This window comes from Bos indicus x Bos taurus, chromosome 19, assembly GCF_003369695.1.
Source record: "Bos indicus x Bos taurus breed Angus x Brahman F1 hybrid chromosome 19, Bos_hybrid_MaternalHap_v2.0, whole genome shotgun sequence".
Classification (NCBI taxonomy): domain Eukaryota; kingdom Metazoa; phylum Chordata; class Mammalia; order Artiodactyla; family Bovidae; genus Bos; species Bos indicus x Bos taurus.
The window spans coordinates 20,492,062-20,513,724 of record NC_040094.1 but is presented as its reverse complement, the minus strand read 5'-3'; the positions used below and the strand labels follow the sequence as shown (position 1 = coordinate 20,513,724).

General features: G+C 44.2%; 1 protein-coding gene across 1 annotated transcript in view; it reads left to right on the top strand.

Annotated features, from left to right (window-relative positions):
• Positions 1–4,901, top strand: part of LYRM9 (LYR motif containing 9) — a 43,445-nt gene extending 38,544 nt beyond the window's left edge. Inside the window, exon 5 of the transcript XR_003506716.1 lies at positions 4,838–4,901. The gene's annotated coding sequence lies outside the window, so the exon portion shown is untranslated. The remainder of the gene's footprint in view (positions 1–4,837) is intronic.
• Positions 4,902–21,663: the final 16,762 nt, after the last annotated feature.

The following is a 21,663-nucleotide window of genomic DNA, read 5'->3' as shown; positions in this document are numbered from 1 at the left end:
AGGCATCACTTAAGTGAGTCACTTGCTAGGGAGACTGACATTCATGCAGAAATTCTGGCTTTCCGAGAGGAATAGAAAGTAAAAGTAGTAAAAAAAAAAAAATAATAGCATTGCTTCTATTTGCTGTTGTTTAGTTGCTATGTCGTGTCTGACTCTTTTGCAACCCCATGGACTGTAGCCTGCCAGGCTCCTCTATCTATGGGATTTCCCAGGCAAGAATACTGGAGTGGGTTGCCATTTCCTCCTCCAGGGAATCTTCCCTAACCAGGAATCTAACTGGGGTCTCCTGCATTGCAGGCAGCTTCTTTACCAATATATGCTGCTGCTGCTAAGTCGCTTCAGTCATGTCCGACTCTGTGCAACCCCATAGACTGCAGGCCACCAGGCTCCCCCGTCCCTGGGATTCTCCAGGCAAGAACACTGGAGTGGGACACACATATATAAATACATAAGTGCAGCTTCCATTTTAAGCACTTCCCTTACATTTACTCATTTGATGCTCTTAACAGCCTTATGAGGTTGGTGGTGTTATTCTCATTTACAGGTGATGAACTTTGGGAACAGAGAGGGTTAGTAAATTGTCCATGGTCACACAGAGGTAAGACAATGTCTGCTGAACACAGTATACTAAGAACGTGTCATCAGGTAATGGACTGGGTTGTCTGTAAGCCTGATGCTCTTGAATCTTCTTTGAATCCAGGAGCCCCTTGAGAATAGGTTGAAAGCATACACTGTCTTCCCAGAAAAATGTACCTATGCGTCATCATAGGAAAAAACCCCCAATATAGCTGCTTTACTTGAGGAATTGCACCTCACTGAGTGTTTAACAAGGAATAATATCATTTTTCTGATATTGATCAATAGTATCATTTATCTGAGAGTGGTACTCTCAGCCCTCTTTTCTGCAGGCAAGCTTCTGTTGATGAGAAACCAACAGGACTTCTCAGGCTGTCCCCATAACATTAGTCATTTGCATTTATTAAAGTCTTTTGTACACTTCACACATGTATACAATTTTATTTGTCAGTTACAGCTCCATAAAGCTGGGGCAGTGGGAAGGGAACAGTCTCATTTAAGTTATTAAACCTTAATATTAACGATGTTATGTACATTCTCTCCATTTAAAAACTTCAATCCTGTTTCAGTTCCAAACATGCCTCCTCTCCCAGGCCTCCTGTCCCAGGAGGCTCCTTTCCTTCTGAGATGTGTGTGTGTGTGCTGGACGAAGTATGTCTGCTGTCAGTCAACCCCTCTGTCCTCCGTGGTTACTCCCTGTTTCAGGTCAGACGAGGTACCTGCTAAGAGCCCACCTGCAAGAGACTCAGTGTCGACATCGATGTCAAGTGGCATGTTGAGGGGCGTGTGTGTTGGGGGCATGGTCCATACAAAATTGAAAAGCGATCATAAAACTGACAAAACTCAGTCTGTGTTTGTCTCCATTATGCCCAGAAAATACCAAACAATGTCAGTGATGAAATACTCCTTCCCACTTACGCAGACCATACTCCCTTGGTACACTATGGTGTTAAGCAACTCTGCCAGGACGTGGGAGTCCCTTGAGACTGGACATCTTCAGGCTGACTGCCAGCAGGAAGGCCCTGCCACTCCTTCCTCTGTGCCCGGTGGAGCTTGCTTCCTCATTTCCAGCAAACCAGCAGCCTCCCAGCTCATCTTGCTCTCCAGCCGCCCCAAGTCTGGCACCCGCAGGTCCTGGTTGCTGGCAGGGTTGAGGGGAGAGTTCTTGCCCTCTCTTGACACTGCCACTCCAGTAGCGTCAGGGCGGCTCAGTGGACATCAAATAGGCAATGAAGTGTCCATCTCCCCATCGTGCAGACACTGCCAGGTTTTTATTGAGTCTCATCCCCATTTGAACTAGTCGAAGGCCCACTCCTCCCTCTCCAACCCCAGGGGAGTAAGGATAGAAGAAGTTCTTTTCACAAACACTGTCCTTCCCCAAGAAGCATCTCCCCACTCACCCTAAACCACCAGCTTTATATAGACCCAGGTGGTGGAGAGAAGGGGGTCTGTCCCTGACTCCTACGAGTGTTCATCTCTTGGCAGGCCTGGTGGAAAGGTGGCTTACTTCAAGCTGGTAGCTCATGGACTTTGCTTTTTGGTTTTTAGATGATTTATTTGGCTGTTCCAGGTCTTAGCTGCGACATGCGGGATCTTTAGTTGTGGCGTGTGAACTCTGAGTTGCAGCATATGAGTTCCTACTTGTGGCATATGTGAGATCTAGTTCCCTGACCAGGGATCGAACCCAGGCCCCCAGCACTGGGAGCCTGAAGTCAGCCACTGGACCACCAGGGAAGTCCCTGGTGGCTCATGGACTTTGCTGCATGGTAGATCCAGTTCCTTTGGTTCTCAGTTCCTATCATAATTTTGGGAAGTCAGAAACAATTTTTCTTAGCATCTCAGGCCCCTAGACTGTAGTTGTATAACATTTCATGGGATTCTCAGACCAATGCCAAGATGAAACAGATGCTAGACTTACCTGGCAAGGATTTTAAAGCAGGCATCATGAAAATATTTCAACAAGCAATGACAAACATCTTTGAAACAAATAAAAACCTGAAAAATCTCATCAGAGGAATAAAAGATATCAAAAAGAATCAAGGAGAAATTTTAGAACTGAAAAATGCAGTAACCAAACATTTAAAACTCAGTTGATGGGCTTAAGGGAAGAACAGAGAGAGGACAGAAGAAAGAATTAATGAACTTGATGATAAAAAATAGAAATTCTCAAATCTGAACAGTAAAAAGAAATATATGGGAAAAACAGAGCTGTAGGGACCTATGAGACTATAACAAAAGAATAGTGTCATTGGAGCCCTAGGAAAAGAGAGTGAAGCTTAAAATATATTTTAAGCAAAGATGGATGAAAACTTCCCAAACTTGGCAAAAGACACAGATTAAAGAAGCTGGAAAAATCCCATATAGGATAATCCTAAAAAAAAAAAAATTCGTGCCAAGACACATAATCAAGCTTCTAAAAATTAAAGAAAAAAATTCTTGAAAGTGGCAAGAGAAATGATCCATTATCTATCTAACTTCTTCCATTTAACATAGTATCTGTGAGATTCTTTTATCTCACTTTGTAAGCTCAACTTTGTTCTTTTTTATGCTGAATAGTATTGCATTTTATGACTACCCCGTAATTAATTAATTAATTTGTCTGTTGATGGGCATTCGACTTGTACCTAGTGTTTGACTATTATGGATAAAGTGCCCTATAGACATTCTTGTGTGTGTATTATTGTTTGCACATGAACTCTCTTCTTTGGGTTAATATATAGGAATAGAATTGCTGGGTCACAGTTTCAGCTTTTACATTCCCACCAGCGATGTATGGGAGTTTGTTGTTCCATGCTCTTGCTGACACTTGGTTCTTAGTCTTTTGTTTTAGCTATCCTGGTGGGTATGACCCTCCTTTTATGTATTCTCAACCATCACCACAGTCCATCTACTGAACTTTTCATTTTCCCAAACTGAAGTTCTGTGCCCATTAAACAATTAATTAAACCGCTCATCTCTCCCTCCCTTGAGACCCAGCGACCATCATTCCACTGTCTGATGGTGAATTTGACTACTTCTAGGTGCCTCGTATGGGCTTCCCAGCTGGCACTGTTGATAAAATCAAGACTCAGCCTGCCAGTGCAGGAGATGCAGTTTCTATCCCTGGGTCGGAAAGATCCCCTTGAGTAGGAAATGGCAACCACTCTGGTATTCTGGAAAATTCCATGGACAGAGGAGCCTGGCGGGCTACAGTCCATGGGGTTGCAGAGTTGGACACACAAAGAGTTGGAGCACACACACACACACAGGTGCCTCATACAAGTGAATCATATGATATTTGTCCTTTTGGACAGGCTTATTTCACTTAGCATCATGTCTTCAAGATTCATCCATGTCAGAATTCATCTTAAGGGTTGAATAATATTCCATTGAAAGTATATACTACATTTGTTTATCCATTCAGCTGTCAGTGGATACTTGTGAATAATGATGCTATGAACATGAGGTACAATATCTGTTTAACACCTTGCTTTTAAAAAATATGTATTTATTTGGCTGTGCCAGGTCCCCGTTGCGGCATGAAGCTTCCCCTGTCTTTGTTGCGGCACGTGGGATTGTTAGTTGCAGTATGAGAACTCTTGGTTGCAGCATGTGGGCTCTAGTTCCCTGACCAGGGATTGAATCCAGGCCCCCTGCATCGGGAGCACAGAGTCTTAGCCACTGGACCACTGGGGAAGTCCTGACACCCTGCTTTCAATTCTTTTAGGCATATGCTCGTAGAACTGCTATATCATATGATAATTCTATGTTTAACTTTTTGAGGAACTGTCATACTTTTCTCCACAGTGACTGCACCATTTTACCTTCCCCCCAACCATATACAAGGGTTCTGATTTTCTCACATCTTTACCAACCCTTGTTATTATCTGTTTATTGTATTCTATTTTACTTTTTCAATAATAGCCATCATTCTAATGTGTGTGAAGTGGTGTTTCATTGGGGTTTTGCTTTGCATTTCTCTGATAGTATTGATATTGAGGATCCTTTCATGTATTTATTGGTACTGTAAATCATTTTGGAGAAATGTATATAAAGTCCTTTGCCCATTTTTTAATTGGGCTGTGTGTTTTGGTTGTTAAGTTATTGGAGATTTATTAACCCTTATCATAAAAGATTAGAGTTGCAGGTAGAAATATATACACACATAGAGTCAGATGGTCTCCAAACTGTGTTGGTTTGACTTAACAATTTTTGACCTGCGATAGTGTGAAATCGATAAACATTTAGTAGAAACTACACCTTGAATTTTGATCTTTCCCAGGCCAGCAATATGAGGGAAAAATACTCTCTCCTGATGCTGGGCACCAGCAGCGAGCCACAGGTCCCAGTCAGCCAAGCAATCACGAAGGTAAACAGCTGATATGATTACAATCGTTCTGCACCCAGCCAACCATGCTGATCACTTTCCATACAGCATTCAATCAGTTATAAGAGATATTCAACATACTATTATAAAATAGGCTTAGTGTTAAATGATTTTGCTTGACTGTAGGCTAATGTAAGTGGCTTGGGCCCATTTAAGGAGGGCTAAGCTATGATGTTCAGTAGTTTGGGTGTATTAAATGCATTTTCAACTTGTGATATTTTCAACTTCCAGTGGGTGTATCAGGATATAAGTCGAGGACATAGATATCCCATAAGGGATCAGAAATAGGATTTGCTGCAATTATTTTCTCCCACTTGGGGGATTTCCTTTCACTCTGTTGATAGTGTCCTTTGACACAGAAACTTTTTTTTAAAATTTTTGTCAGAGTATAATTGCTTTACAATGCTGTGTTAGTTTCTACTGCACAGCGAAGTGAATCAGCTATGCGTATGCATAGTGAAAGAGAAAGTGGTAGTCACTCGGTTGTATGTGACTCTTTGTGACTCCATGGACTGTAGCCTGCCAGGCTCCTCTGTCCAGAACAGGTAGCCATTTCCTTCTCCAGGGGATCTTACCAACCCAGGGATCCAACCCGGGTGTCCTGCATTGTGGGCAGATTCTTTACTATCTGACCCACCAGGGAAGCCCATATCTATATATACATATAGCCCCTCTTTTTTGGGTTTCCTTTCCATTTAAATTTTAATGAATTCCAATGTATTTACTTTTTCTTTCATTGCTTGTTCTTTTGCTATCTTATCCAAGAAATTATTGCTGATTGCAATGCCATGATGTTTTCGCCTAAGACTTTGGTAGATTTAGCTCTTAAATTTAAGTCTTTGATCTATTTTGAGTTACTTTTAAAAATGAGGAGTAAGAGGAGGACCCAACTTCATCCTTTGCATGGGGATATTCATCACACCAACACCATTTGATGAAGACTGTCCTTTAACCATTGAATGGTCTTGGCATCCTTGTAGAAAATTATTTGACCATGTATGCCTCCATGCACTGTCTTGAAACTTTATATGCCCCCGGTCCATTTGCCACATGATAGACCTTAAAATGTTGTAGACAGCTATCGTGCCCCCGACTTATATGCATCAACCGTCCTTTGATACAATTCTCCCATTTCACCTACAGTGCCTAAGAGGTACTTTTGAGGTTTGAATAGGTGAGTTCATTAATGAGTAAATATGACAGGGTATAAACTTTCCTAATGTCCTTTTTTTCTCTACTTTGGGCATGCCCCAGTGTCCCAATGTCCTTAAAAATGCGGTTTCCTGAACTGGACACAAAGTTTCATATGAGGATGAGCCATCTGTATGCCAAAGGTTGTCACCTCTTATTTTCAGAACACTCTGCTTCTCTTCACGGAGCTGAGAGTTGTTAGTATTTTTGGCAGATGTGTCTGTTCACTGTTGACTCATGCTGGGCTTATGATCTGTCAAAATATCCAATGATATATTAAAAGAACGTTTATTGCTATTTCCCCCACTTGGTTATGAAAGAGAGGGACTTTGGAAAAACATAGAAAGGTTAAAAAAAAATAAATCGATCATTAACATGTTTATCATTCATTCTACCTTCTTATCCATTTCTGTGTGTTTACACTTTTTTAAAACAAAATTCAGATTATATATTTCATGTCATTATGTGTTCTTCACAATCTTGCTTCATACTGAGGCTATGTGACATCATTTTGTTGTTTAGCTGCTAAGTCGTGTCCAACTCTTCTGCGACCCCATGGACTATAGCTCACCGGGCTCCTCTGTCCATGGGATTTCCTAGGCAAGAATACTGGAGTGGGTTGCCCTTTCCTTCTCCAGGGGATCTTCCTGACCCAGGGATCGAACCTGTGTCTCCTGCATCGCAGACAGTTTCTTCACTGCTGAGCTGCCAGGGAATCCCAAGTAACATCATAATGACTATATAATAATTCCTTCATTTAGTCTGTGTTTTACCTTAATACTCTTTTGTATGATTTACGAACTATTTTGCTATTGTTGGGCTTTTCTGTTGTTTTCCCTATCTGCTATAAATAATGCTACAATGAGCATCTTGGTACACAACTCTTTTTTAATCTTCTGACTATAAGTTGGACTTCACAATTTATCCCTCATTGAGCAGTATACATATAACCAATGCACATTTAATAAAAGATTTCAAGTTCTGCTTAAATAGAAAATTCAAGATTCTGTGTGTTTTACACAAAACTATATAGTGTTTCCATCATTAGGAGCTGTTGTTTTCTGCTGGCTCACATGCCCCCAGCGTATTTATCTATGAAGCCCTCGAGAGAGGTTTTATCAAATGCCCTTTCTGAGAACCAGTCATACTATGGGTGTGACAGTGCTTCTCAAACATTTTTTTCGCCCATGCCCTGTGCAATGCTTATTTATTCCACTTTTAAAATAGATCTATACGCCAAAGGAATTTGGTAGAAAAATCCCTCTGGAAATTCTGAGAGCTGTCTAGGGTGCCTGCCTACACAGCTTGAGAATCACTAGTCCCCTGATGGGATAATTTTTTTTGAAAAAATAAAAAGGACTATCTTCCAATGACTTGTTCTTAGTAAATTTGCATTGATCCCTAGAGATCAAGGCACTAAAAGATCATCTATTCAATGCTCAGTTTAGAATTTTTCCAGGGATGGGCATTAAGCTTCCTGACAGTGAGAATTATCACCTACTCTAATTACATCATAAGCACTGGTAAAACCTTATCTGGACTTTTACTTACTTTGGTAAATTCCCTTTTTTGTTTAAGCCAATTTAAGTTTTTCTGTCTGCTGTTTGCAACCGAAAACATTCTAACTGAAGAAAGGAGACTAACCCTGAGATATTACTCACTGAAATTTAAATCGTAAAACAGCCAAATGAAGTAGATGTTATTCTGCCAACTCATAGATGAGGAAACTGAGGTTCTGAGATAGCAAATGACCTATCGTTCCGGGGAACTCAAGCTTTGCCTTCAGGGGATTTCCTTGGTGGTCCAGTGTTAAGGACTCCACTTTCCATTGCAGGGACCATGGGTTCGATCCCTGGTTGGGGAACTAAGATCCCATATGCTGAGGGGCAACTAAGTTTGTGTGCCACAACTAGAGAAGCCTGTGTGCTGCGATGAAGAGCCACGCACTTCAGTGAAGACCTAGCACGCTCCCCCCACCGACAAAAGATCTTAATTCAGATCCCAGTCTTACCTCCGTGCTCATGTACTTTACGTGGCTCATCATCCCTGTCTTAACCACCATGCACAAATGTCTTCTATACTTCGTGATTGGAAGACTTTCTCTTTGATGGAGACTGACATGAAAACAGATGTTGAATAGCCTTCTTCTAGTTGTGCTTGTTCTTTGCAAAATGTTTAGTTATTTATGGCTGCTCTGGGTCTTTGTTGTGGCACGTGGGCTCTTGGTTGCTGCGAGGGCGTTCTCAAGTTGTGGTGAGCAGAGGCTGCTCTCTAGTTGCAGCGTGTGGCCTTCTCTTTGCGATGGCCTCTCTCATTGTGGAGCTGGGCTCTAGAGCTTGGGCTCAGTAGCTGTGGCTCACAGACTTAATTGGATCTGACGAGGTGTCTCCTGTGTCCCCTGCACTGGCAGGCAGATTCCTAACCACTGGATCACCAGGGAAGTGACGTGCTTGCCCTTTAATGTAGCAAAGCATGTCCAGAGCTATTTTTCATAGAACCCTAATGTTTCTCTCTGTGTTAATATGTATGCCACGGAAAACAAAATTGTTCAGTGGTTGCATGACTTGGGAAATGCTCCTCCATCGTGGAGTCATGGGTGGATTAGCATTTTAAAGGCTCTGATGAATCTTACAGTAAATAACCTGGTTAATTTCACTTAATCAGTATTTCTCAAACTTATTGGTTACAAAACCTTGTGTTGGAGGAACATTCATTAAGATTTTGGTGATACATCAATTGTTCATTGGAACAGAGTTTGGGAAATGCTGATGTAATGGATGAAACCCTATGCTTGGTATCAGAGACTCCTTTGTCTAACCCTTAACGAAGTTTATTTATCTGAACTTTGATGTATCCGGGGAAAATAGACCAATAATCACATCCTGTCTGACACAGAACTATGAGAATTCAGAGAAGATAGAGGAGCCATAAGATAGAGGATTCTCCAGGCAAGAACACTGGAGTGGGTTGCCATTTGCTTCTCCAACTTAAACACTAACACCTTAATTTATTTAATTCTCACTATTCCTGCATGGTAGATTTTGTCATTGTACATGGGGGAAATGATGTTCTGGAGGGTCTCGCAGTCTCTAAGTGGAAAAGCCAGGATTTGGCCCCAGATAACATGGGTCCAGACCTGTAACCACGGCCCTGTCCTGCCTCTCATTTCTTATGCTCTGACAATGACCAGGAGGCCCTTTGACAGCTCTTTGTGTGTTTTCTAACCCCTGTCTCTTCTGCACTTCTTGCTTCTGCCTTGGAGTTCATTCTCCAAACTCCTACCCTGGGCTGCAAGAGCTGCTGGAAATTCCACATTGGTACAGCATGGTGTTTCCACCCAGGGTGTGTGGGCACAACCTCAAGACAACACGTTCTTACCTCAGGCTGTGGAACAAGTGATGGAGGACGGAGTGCCGGGCACGGTGACAGACCTGGCACGCAGCCTGTGGGCACCACGAACTGGCCAGCAGGAACACTCTGGAGCCTGTGCGTGCCTCTCATTCTGGAACAGCTCTGAGCTGGCTTTTCAAGAACAATGCCCACCAAATGCCCTGTTCCCTCCTCCCATCCCTCCCTCTCTTCCTTTCTTAATTTTTATTTTTTTTAGTAGACAAAATTTATGCAGGGTAAAAAAGTCAAACAGCCTCAAAGAATGTAGGATAGAAATTAAGTCTTCCTCCCAACCCTGCCTTGTGGCTCAACTGGTAAAGAATCCACCTGCAATGTGGGAGACCTGGGTTTGATTCCTGGGTTGGGAAGATCCCCTGGAGAAGGGAAGGGCTACCCACCCCAGTATTCTGGCCTGGAAAATTCCATGGGCAGCATAGAGTCGGACATGACTGAGCGGCTTTCACTTTCACCCAGCCCTGATTCTCTCCCACACCCGGTCTCCCCTCCCAGAGGCAACCACAGTGCCCATTCGTCTCCAAGACACCTAAAGTGGGAAAGCACTGGTGGAGGTATTGGGCCCCCACTGTTTTTTCACAAGTCGTGTGATGCTACCACGTCTTGTCTTGTTTGCTCTTTGTAACAGCCGCTGAAGACTCCATCAGTTTACCTGCTGCTGCTGCTGCTAAGTCGCTTCAGTCGTGTCCGACTCTGTGTGACCCCATAGGCGGCAGCCCATCAGGCTCCACCATCCCTGGGATTCTCCAGGCAAGAACACTCAGTTTACTTAATGCAACCTATTTCCTGCAGACTCGTCTGGCCACATTGTCTGGCCTATTTGATCTTGCCCATGGTAGTCAGGTAGGGGTCCACACAGGTGTCTCTGTGCACACTTTTCTTATTCTCGTTTTTTTTTTTTTTAAATCAAATCTAGTAAAAGTGTTTTGCTTTCCCATGATTCTCCACAGGCCCGAATACTGAGTGTCTGTTTTACTGTTTAACTGTCTGTTCCTTCCCTAGGTCCATAAAATTCCAGAGCTGTACACAGGCAACATGAAACGCATATGGTGGAAAATACCATATTTTTTCTAATACACCTTGCTCGAGTCCCTAGTAGGACTGGGAAAGCTAATCAATTCCAAATCATGTTTGCTAGGTGCAGGTAGTGTTAAATTTGTTAGTAAGGCTACCACTTATAACTTATTGTCTTTCAACTTTCCTTAAATAAAAGGTAAACCTCTCTCTCATGCAGTGTCTTCATACCTTCCCTGAGGAGAAAATAACCCCATTAGTCGATTTTTGTTCATTCAGAAGCACAAACCACCAGTTCAAAGGGTATGGATTCTGTGTAAAACTTCAGTTTACCACAGAAAGAAAAAATCAAAGACCACCACTCAAGTGCTTTCTTCAAAAAAAAAAAAAAATTCCTACATAGAAAAAAAAAACAAAAAAAAAAACACACCTGCCTGAATATGATGGAAGGGGCAGCTTGAACCTGGACTTTATGAAGGGGAATGACTGGCCCCAGGTGCTGAAAGGAGGATGATACGCGTTTTCCTGGATGGTTATCAAATCCAGATGTGACCAAATCTCTAAGGACAGGCTCTTTTCTTATCCTGAGCTCACCTCGGAGGTGGGCACGTCATAGTATAGTAATAAGAACTGGGATCTTTACGACACTTGGGTGGAGAGACAGAGAAAAGGTGCTCCCCTAGACACCAGCTTAATAAAGATCCCCAACCCCATTTCCGATCAGTACTTATCTCCCTGCTCCCCTCAGTCTCACCCACTGCCTCTTCCTCGCAGGTTCTTTCTTCCCTTTCTAGAGCAGTTTGTCTCTTTCCCTTGGCACCCTCACACCTCCTGCCTCAGCCTGCACAGCAACGCTTCTCAGAGTGTGGTGTCCAGATCTTCTGGATCAGATTCACATGCCGAACTACTGACAATGCCACCCAGGACCTGGGGAGGAGGGGCCAGGAATAGGCGTCACTAGCAAACTCTCAGCTTATTTACAGTTGTCCTGAAGTCTGAAGGCTAAATGTGGAGAGTCGCCTTTGACACCATCCATTGGATCTAGCTCTCTGGAGCCAGGTTGATGGGCTCAAGCAGTACGAAGCATGGTGACCTGTCGCTATAAATGCAAAGATCTTGGCATGCTCGAGTCAGCAAGGGGCCAGGGTGTGGCCACTCCAATACTGAGTTCAGTCTCTGGGATGAAAGAAGAACCCCCCCTAATGTGCTTTGCATGTGGTAGACCTGAAGTGAAGTGAAAGTTGCTCACTTGTGTCCAACTCTTTGCGACCCCATGGACGATATAGTCCATGGGATTCTCCAGGCAGAATACTGGAGTGGGTAGCCTTTTCCTTCACCAGGGGATCTTCCCAACCCAGTGATCAAACCCAGGTCTCTCGAATTGTGGGAGGATTCTTTACCAGCTGAGCCACAGAGGAAACCCAACAATACTGGAGTGGGTGGCCATTCCCTTCTCCAGCGGATCTTCTGGACTCAGGAATCGAACCGGGGTCTCCTGAATTGCAGATGAATTCTTTACCAACTGAGCTACCAGGGAAGCCCTTGCCTGAAGACCAGCACTTTTTCCCCTTTAAAATTGAAGAGACATTATATGCAGTAAAATGCACTAAATTACACTAAGCAGCTTGATGGGTTTTTGCATAACGACACACCAGTGGAATCTCCACCGTGACCCCATCAAGAGACAGAACACAGACTCCCTCTTGCTTCCTTCCTCGCATCCACCCAGAGGTAATCATTGGCTTGACCTCCACCACCAGAGATTCATTTTGCCTGCTTCTGAACTGTATCTAAATAGAATCATACAGGGTGCACTTGCGTTTGGCTTCTTTCACTCAACATTCTGTCTGTGAGAATCACTCAGGCTTTTGCATGTATTAGGGAGTCGGTCTTTGTGAAAAAGACGTGCTGTGTATCAGGGGTCAGCAAACTGTTTCTGTAAAGGGTAAGATAATAAGCATTTTCAGCTACACAGACTATATAAGCCTCTGCTACAGGTACTCAACTCCACCATTTGGGTCAGTATGTTGTGGTATCTCCTTGTGGATTTTGTGTTTCCTTGGTGACTAAGGATGTTGAGCACCTTTTAAAATGCTGTTTTGGGCCATGTGAATATTCTCTTTTGTGAAGTAAAAATTTTCTGCTGTTCCTAATAATTGAATCATTTGTCTTTTTCTTGTTGACTTTTAGAAACTTGTTATATATTTGGGATGTGTGTGTGTGTGTGTGCTAAGTTGCTCAGGCGTGTCCAACTCTTTGTGATCTTATGGACTATGGCCCGCCAGGCTCCTCTGTCCATGGGATGCTCCAGGCAAGAATACTGGAGTGGGTTGCCATGCCCTCCTCTAGGGGATCTTCCTGACCCAGGGATCGAACCTGCATCTCTTATGTCTCCTGCATGGGCAGGTGGGTTCTTTACCACTAGTGCCACCTGGGAAGCCCATATTCAGGATACAGAAATATATAAAATATGTTGTTACTTGTAAGTATGGCAAATATCTTTTAGTTTATGGCTAACTTTTTACCTTCTTAATCATATCTTTTTGCGGAGAAGGCAATGGCAACCCACTCTAGTACTCTTGCCTGGAAAATCCCATAGGCTGCAGTCCATGGGGTCGCTAAGAGTCAGACATGACTGAGCGACTTCACTTTCACTTTTCACTTTCATGTATTGGAGAAGGAAATGGCAACCCACTCCAGTGTTCTTGCCTGGAGAATCCCAGGGATGGGGGAGCCTGGTGGGCTGCTGTCTATGGGGTTGCACAGAGTCGGACAGGACTGAAGTGACTTAGCAGCAGCAATCATATCTTTTTGATGAACAGAAGTTTTTAATTTCAATGAGGTCTAATTTATTAACTTTCCTTTTAGAGTTAGAGCTTTTTGCATTCTGCTTAAGAAATCTTTGCCTACCCCTTGGTCAAGAAGATTTCATACTATGTTTTCTTCTAGAAGCTTTATTGTTTTACCTTTTCATTCCTAGGCCTGCAATTCATTTTGAATTACATTTTGTGTTTAATGTGATGTAGGGCTCAAAATTCTTTATATTCATTCCCTATGGAAACCCAACTGTTCCAGTTCAAATTAGTGAAAAGTCTGTATTTTCCACCCAGGGTAGGAGGGGTGCACTTAACCTATAGATCTAGTCTTTAAAAGGGATCTGGACCCGTAGAGTGTTAAAATCTGAGAGGGTCTCTGAACTAGGGAGAGGGTCTCTGAACTGTGCCTCAGAAGAAAGAGATGAACGGGCAAGGAGTCTAGATGCTCTGAGCTGGGATAGTATGGAGCCATCAACTCTAAGATGGATGGGACATGTAAGGGAAAAAGTTTGGTTCTTTCCATTTCTAAAATTCTGTCTCCATAATGCTTAGAAGGATATTGCACCAGGCCAGACTTTTTAGGTGTTTCTGGCAAAACAAGATTTCCAAGAAATTACCCTTGGAGAAAAGAACCTGGCTTTGCATTTTACAATGTTTTCATTACTCTTCATATTGCCCAGGCTAAATATTTGCTTCCGGAGAACACTGAAAGACTTTAAACACTGAAAGACTAAACCAGTACTGGCAGCAGCAGTAACCAAGGAAAGTCCTGAGAATTTTGAGACCCAAAACTGTTTATTTCTGTAAGCGAAAGAGAAAGAGTGTCTGGGCTCAGGTTCTGCATACATCAGACTGAGGACTAATGTTTTCCAGACAGATGACTACTGTCCAGAGTGTTCCTGTCTTGCTCCCCAGGGCCTTCCCTCTGGCTACGTGAGCCCCAGCAGCCACCCTGCCATCTGCAAGGGACAAGAAAGCTGCTATTGTAGACTTCACTCTGACACTCCGAGGAAGGGGCTGGCAGGCCCTTGTTATTTCTCACCATTTCCGAAGTGTATGGGGTTTGGACTTGGCTGGTGGGCACAGAGCCGGGGAGCAGACCTGGGGGTGAGAGCTATGACCCTTGAGTTGATGCTGGAAGAATAGTTCTTCCCTGACTCATAGTTTATACCTGAGAGTCTGCAGGTGCAGGTACAACAGGGGATAAGTCACCTTTGGATCAGCGGGCTCTGCTAACCCAGGATTGTTCTTCTTTTTTTTTTTTAACTTAAATTTTTCTTCTTTATTGACAAGAGGCCTTGCCTGGCCCAGTTTTTCTGTAGTTTGGAGAAAGGGCTTGTATTTTTCACCTCCTGGTTGGTATAGACTATGTACCATTTAAAATCTGTGCAGTGTTTATGAAATATTCCTATTGCTCTAAGTCAGAGCTATACAAAAGGCATATGACTGGCAGGCCATCCTGGACTGGTTTCAGCGGAGACTGCAGGCTGGACCAGGAAGAACCAACATGAGACGGTCAGGGACTTACTGAGACACTGGGAAGAGTCAGGGTCATTCTTGAGACTCACTTTCCTTGGAAGGAGATAGTTAATAAATTATTAACAATTTATTCTCTGCCAGATGAATCAAAGCATTCATCCAACAAATATTTATCGAGGCAGGCATGATGCTACGCACTGGGTATATATATACATCAATGAACAGAAGAGACAAAAATTCTTGCTCTCACGGGGCCTTCACTCTAGTGGGGAGAAACAGACAATGAACAAACAAATTAGTAAATTATATAGGATGTGAAGTTCAGTTCTGGGGAGATGGATAGAGCAGAGACGAGAGGATCAGGAAGGTCAGGGTTGGGGAAGGGATGTACTTTTAAACGGGTGGCAAAGTTGGCCTCAATGAAAAGGGACATATGAACAAAGAATTGAAGGTGGGGAGGAAGGGAGTCATGGGGTTATCTGGAGGAAAAGCTGTTCTGCAAGGCTTTGACTCACCCTCAGATGAGGTGAGTTCTAAATCCAAAGCTCCCCCAACCCCCACTCCCTTCCTTTCTCCTTCCCTCCCTTTCACATACACTAATCTAGTGTCCGCTGTATTCTAGAGTCTCTCACCCCCTACAGCTCTCCTCTCACTGAGAAACAAAGGACAGATGAGCTCAGTTGCTAAAAGCTCCCCAGGCCTCTTCAAACAGAACTTGGACATCTTCAGAAATGCCCCCGGTATGGCAGGGTGGGGCTTCCCTGGTAGCTCAGACGGTACCTGAGTCTGAGTCTACCTGCAATGCAGGGGATCTGGGTTCAATCTCTGGGTTGGGAAGATCCCCTGGAGAAGGGAATGGCAACCCACTCCAGTATTCTGGCCTGGAGAATTCCATAGACAGACCATGGGGTCACAAAGAGTCGGACACGACTGACATCCACCCACCCACTCACTCACTCACTCATGGCAGGACAGATGGGAATTTAGTGATGGATTCTCTCTTTAATATTGGAACCTCATAGATGCCCCCAGAATGAAATTAAATTGGTAATATGTTCACCCCAGCAATTTTTATTTCATTCCAACTAGCCCTTATCTTCTGAGGCCTTTGATGGGCATTTTTAATTAAATCATGAAGAGCCCTTTGTCTTCTGAGAAGAAGGATGGAAGCGTCCCCCATCCCACCACCTCCCTCCTGCCCTGACCGCTGAGGAATGTGCCTTGTTCCCAGCTGGTCTCCACCCGACCCCCAATCCCAGGTTCAGAGTAGAGACAGTAACTTGTGGATGGAGCAGTTGCCATACCCTGGGTACTTGATAAACACTGGTGAAAACAACTGCTCCCAAATCCTGTATGTCTGTGTGTCTCCCTGTTGTAAACAGCTGTGACCCTCTTCAACTAGACCCTGCAGCTTTATGGCTTCCCTGACCTGATTGATCAGAGTTTTTTGCTGCTCTGCTGTGGATGTCCTTGCCTGGAGTGGGTCATTTCTCCATTCATTCACGCATTTCTTTTTTCCATTTTGCAGACATTCATTCATGTCTACCTTCCTGTTCCACAGGCATTTCAACCTCGAGTTCCTGACCTTCCCCTACCCCTAGATCAGCTCCTCCTCCATCTTCCTGGCTCAGTAAGTGGCATCTCTGCTCCTCAGTCACAGCAGCTTTCTAGGAGTCACCCCTGACCCCTGTGCCCCCTCATCCTCCATGGCCACCACCTGGTGTTTCCATACCCAAAGGTTTCAGTCCTATCTCTGCCACTCACTATCTGTGTGGTCTTAGGGAAGCTGGTTTAACCTCTCTGTACCTTTCCCCATTGTCACATGGAGATAATGTCACTACCTCAGGGGGCTGTTTGGAGAGGACAGGAGTTCATATATATAAAGAACAGCATCTGGCGCATAGGAAGAACTAGACACGTGTTCACCACAGAGATGATGCATTGTTTGTGTTCTTATCCTTTAACCAGATGGTAGTTCATAATATCATCATGTTTTTCATGTTGGGCATTTTAATTTAAATGCATGAAATCTTACATTAAAATATAACAAAAGAAAAAAGGTTAATCTTCTAAAAATTTATTTTATTTATTTCTTTATGAGTACAGTGGGTCTTCGTTGCTGCTCTGGCTTTCTCTCGTTGCGATGAGTGGGAGATACTCTTCTTTGAGCTGTGCCGGTTTGCAGGGGCTTCTCTGGTTGCGGAGCCTGGGCTCCAGGGCACGCATCGTGGTGCGTGAGCTCAGTAGCTGTGGCTTCCGGGCTCTAATAAAGGGGTTAGTAGCTGTGGCCCACAGGCTTCGTCGCCCCATGGCATGTGGGATATTCCCAGGTCAGAGTTCACATCGGTGTCCTGCACTGATAGGCAGGTTCTCAACCGCTGAATCACCAGGGCTTCAGGGAAGCCCGAAAAAATAATAATCTTAACTGAAGACATGAGGAAGTAAAAAATAATGATATGGAAAACTGTTCACAGATATTATTGTTGAGCAAGAGCAAAAGACATGTTATAAAACAGTATGATGACATGGCCTCATTTTTGTAAAAAAAAAAAATAATAATAATGTATGTGTACATGTGTGTATGAAAAGAAGAACCAGCCCAAATGTTAATGAGTGTACCTCCCCTCTCGGTGGTAGGATCACGCAGGGTTTTAACTGTCTTTTTGTTGCTCTTTGTTTTCCTATGAGAAACTCATTTTTAAAAGTTAGTCAAAATAAAAGCAAGCAATTGCCATGTCCTTTGGTAGTTCCCTCACCTACAGGACAAGTTGTCCTCACTCCTTGGTGTGGCATCCTGGAGACATGGGGTCTGATCCTTCTATGATCAGTCACTCCCTCTACCCCTTACCCCACATGCTCCTCTCCAGCAGTATTGAGCTGCTTTGCACGTAGTGTGACCTTTGCCTAGAATCCTTTGGATGTGTTCTTCAAAACTCTGCTTAATGATCCATAAAAAAGCAAAATCAATAACACTTGCTTTGTAAGAGCACTTTAAAGAAATTGAAAAGACTGAGAGACTACATATTTGTAAACTACGTATCTGGAAAATAATTTGTATGCAGAGTATATAAAGAGTTTACAAAACTCAACAGGAAGAAAACAAACACCAGATTTTTAAAAAGACCAAAAGACTCAAACAGACACTTAACCAAAGAAGATATGCAAATGACAAATAGGCTCGCAAAAAGATGCTCAGCACCATTGGTCACTAGGGAAACTCGAAACCACAGTGAGATAACCCTACAGCCTGTTAAACTAAACAAACAGAAGTCTGACAATCGTAAGTACTGGCTAGTGTGTGGAGCAACTGGAACTCTCATTATTGTTGGTAGAAATGCGATACGGTATAACCATTCTGGGTTGGTTTGTTTGTTTAGAAAGAGGTGACAAGCTGTTTACATTAATTTAGTTATTTATTTATGCCACATCACAGCATATGGTATCTTAATCCCCTAACCGGGGATTGAACCCATGCGCCTTGCTGTGGAAGTACAGACACTGGACCAACAGGGAATTCTTAATATGGTCATTCTGGAAAACAGTTTGGCAGTTTCTCACACACTTACCACAAGACCCAGTAATTCCACTTACAGGCATATAACCTAGAGAAACAAAACTTACGTTCATGCAAGAAGCTACACACAGATGATTGCAGCAGCTCTCCCCATAACTGTCAAAAACTCAACCACCCAGTATCTTTCAGTGGATGAATTGTTAGACTGTCGTTTGTCCATACGGTGGCTTCCTCTTCTGCAACAGAATGGAACAGACTATGAATGGTGCTTAAAGGCATTATGCTGGGTGAAATAAATCAGTTTCAAATATTACACACTTTGTAATTCCATTTATACGACAATCTATAAAAGACAAAACTTTTCTCCATAGGGACGGAGAACATAACAGTTCCAGGGAGTTGGGGTTCGGAGTATGGTGGGTTTGGCGAGGTGATGGGACTGTTCTGTATCCTGAATATGGTGGTAATCACATGAATTTATACAAGTATTAACACTCATATGTCTGTGCATCAAAAGAAAGAAAAACCAATGCTAATTCAAACACAAAGCTCTGTTCAGGAATTACCTGCCCTGAAGATCCTCCCTCGTTCTTCCTGGCTCTTGGATTCATCACTTTGAGCTACAATAGGGAAGACAGGCAGACTGCAGGTCTTCAGGCAGACTGCAGACCTAGTGTGTGGGAAGTGGAGTGGAAGCTGAGAAGCACACGGAAGGTCTGGTTGACCTGAAATCAACAGATTGCCAGATATTTCTCCAGCAGAGATGGGTTTGTTTTTTAATTTTTTAAAGATGGGTTTATTTGGGATCAGCAGAGAATTGCAATTTGGGGTTCGAGAGCCATGTGCAAGTCTCTGCAAGGCAAGGGAAGAAGACTGCTTTTATAGAGAGCAAAGGAAGCTGGGAAGTCTGTGCAAACAAAGTGTCTGTGGCTTTCCTTGGCTGAGTGCTTGCCAGGAAAGAAGAGGAGTCTTTCTTCTTCCTGCTGGGCTCTGCTAGATGCACAGGTCAGAGGAACTCTGCTCTGTGATCTCCCAAGTCTGTTTAATTGAGGTTTCTGTTCATTTTTAACTGTTCAACAAGTCAGGTGGTAGATGCTGTGTAATTTCGAGCAAGCATTGGACTTCTCCAGCTTCATGGTGAGAAAGTCCGTGCCTCCATATTACCCAGGGAGGACAGGTGAGTGCAAAGGAAATCATAAAATTGGCCTTCATTAAAGTTGCTTAGTTGGAGAAGGCAATGGCACCCCACTCCAGTACTCTTGCCTGTAAAATCCCATGGATGGGGGAGCCTGGTGGGCTGCTGTCTATGTCGCACAGAGTTGGACACGACTGAAGCAACTTAGCAGCAGCAGCAATAGCAGCAACAGCAGCAAAGTTGCTTAGTAGGCCATGAAAGGTTGATTGCTTTCCAACAGGAACTGCGGCAAAGCCATCTGTTCCAGAGCCCCGGAAGATGCGGAGTCAGGGTACTTTCCAGCATCGAGCCTTATCACCGTCTAGCTCCTCTCCTTCCTCAGTCCCTGATAAACAATTTGCTTCCATTTTTACTGTGAAATAGGAAACTTTCTCAATAAAGCAATAATACCCGTGTTAGGCTTTGTTAGGGAGCTGTAAAAACACAAGCCTCTCATATAGGCTTCTTTGGGGAATAAAGAATTTATTGGAGAATATTCTGGGCAATAAGGAAGCTGAGTCACATGGCCAGAGTCACAAAGCCTGGGGGAGAGTTTGGGACCTGGGGTAGTCATGTCCAGGGCCTGGGCTTCCCCTACCCTGCCCATCTGGGGCGTCCTGCAATCTGGCCTCTGCTCCCCACCCCAGACTTCTGTTTACTGGTGGCTTCCTCTGCCCTCTGCCTCCCACCCTCTCTCTTCTTTCTGGGGTCTTTTGGAGGTCTACACTGCTGTCAACTGCTGCTCCTCTGTCTCCAGTTCAAATACTCAAAGGCAGAGGGTCCACATTCGAGGCCACTGGCTGCCCCAGGGTGAGGTGCCCACCCTTGTCCAATGGACCGGGAGGGATCACGTGGTACACAGCAGGGAAATAGGCCCAGGAAATTCCTCAGAAGTGTCAGCCAGAGCAGATGTCCCAATACTTCTAGGAGTCTCTCCAGCGGGAATTAGGTATTAATGAGAAAACAATTAGCACAGAATTACAGGCAAAACTGGCTTCCCTGGTGGCTCAGACAGTAAAGGATCCGCCTGCAATGTGGAAGACCCAGGTTCGATCCCAGGGTCAGGAAGATCCCCTGGAGAAGGAATGGCTGCTGCTGCTACTGCTGCTAAGTCACTTCAGTTGTGTCCGACTCTGTGCGACCCCATAGACAGCAGCCCACCAGGCTCCCCCGTCCCTGGGATTCTCTAGGCAAGAACACTGGAGTGGGCTGCCATTTCCTTCTCCAATGCATGAAAGTGAAAAGTGAAAGTGAAGTCACTCAGTCATGTCTGACTCTTAGCGACCCCATGGACTGCAGCCTACCAGGCTCCTCCATCCATGGGATTTTCCAGGCAAGAGTACTAGAGTGGGTTGCCATTGCCTTCTCTGAGGGAATGGCTACCCACTCCAATATTCTGGCCTAGAGAATCCCATGGACAGAGGAGCCTGGTGGGCTACAGTCCATGGGGTCACAAAGAGTCAAACATGACTGAGTGACTGTTTTTTTTTCACAGACAAAACAGGGATCAATCCAAGCTGCAGTCACAAAGCTGCACCTCTCTGAGTGTACTTTCTCCATCTCTCTCCACCCAGTACAGGCTGCAGTTTTCTCTTCTGGTCAAACTAAGACCATACATTTCCTCCACATGCACCTTTACTTTCTTGATCAGGGCCTATCGGATCACCTGGACCAGAAGCCCCATGAGGCTTGTGGCCCCATGTTACACAGAACCAGGGAACTGGCTCACTGGAAGCCATTCAGATGAGCCAAGAATTTCCCCCAACTGGGTCAGGCTCTAACGGCACTCCATGGCCTTTGTGCGTGAGTGATACCCTCTGCCCGGGGTTTCCTGTAAACCTCTGCCCAGGTTTCCCATAAACCAGACACAACATTCTGGCACGTGCTAGAGCCTCTGGAAGACAGCTAGAGCGGGAAGCCATGGGCGCCACCACCCTCAGTCACTTCAGCAAATTCTCTGAATCTCTCTTGACCTTTAAACTGCCCCAACCAACAAATTGCTTAGGCGACATAGAAACTACCCAACAGAGAGCTCACCTTATATTCGTCTAGAACAGTAAATGTGGGTCATTGCTCTGACCACGCCCTACTCTGGAGCTGGGACAGGTACAGCTACTTTTTCCTGCTG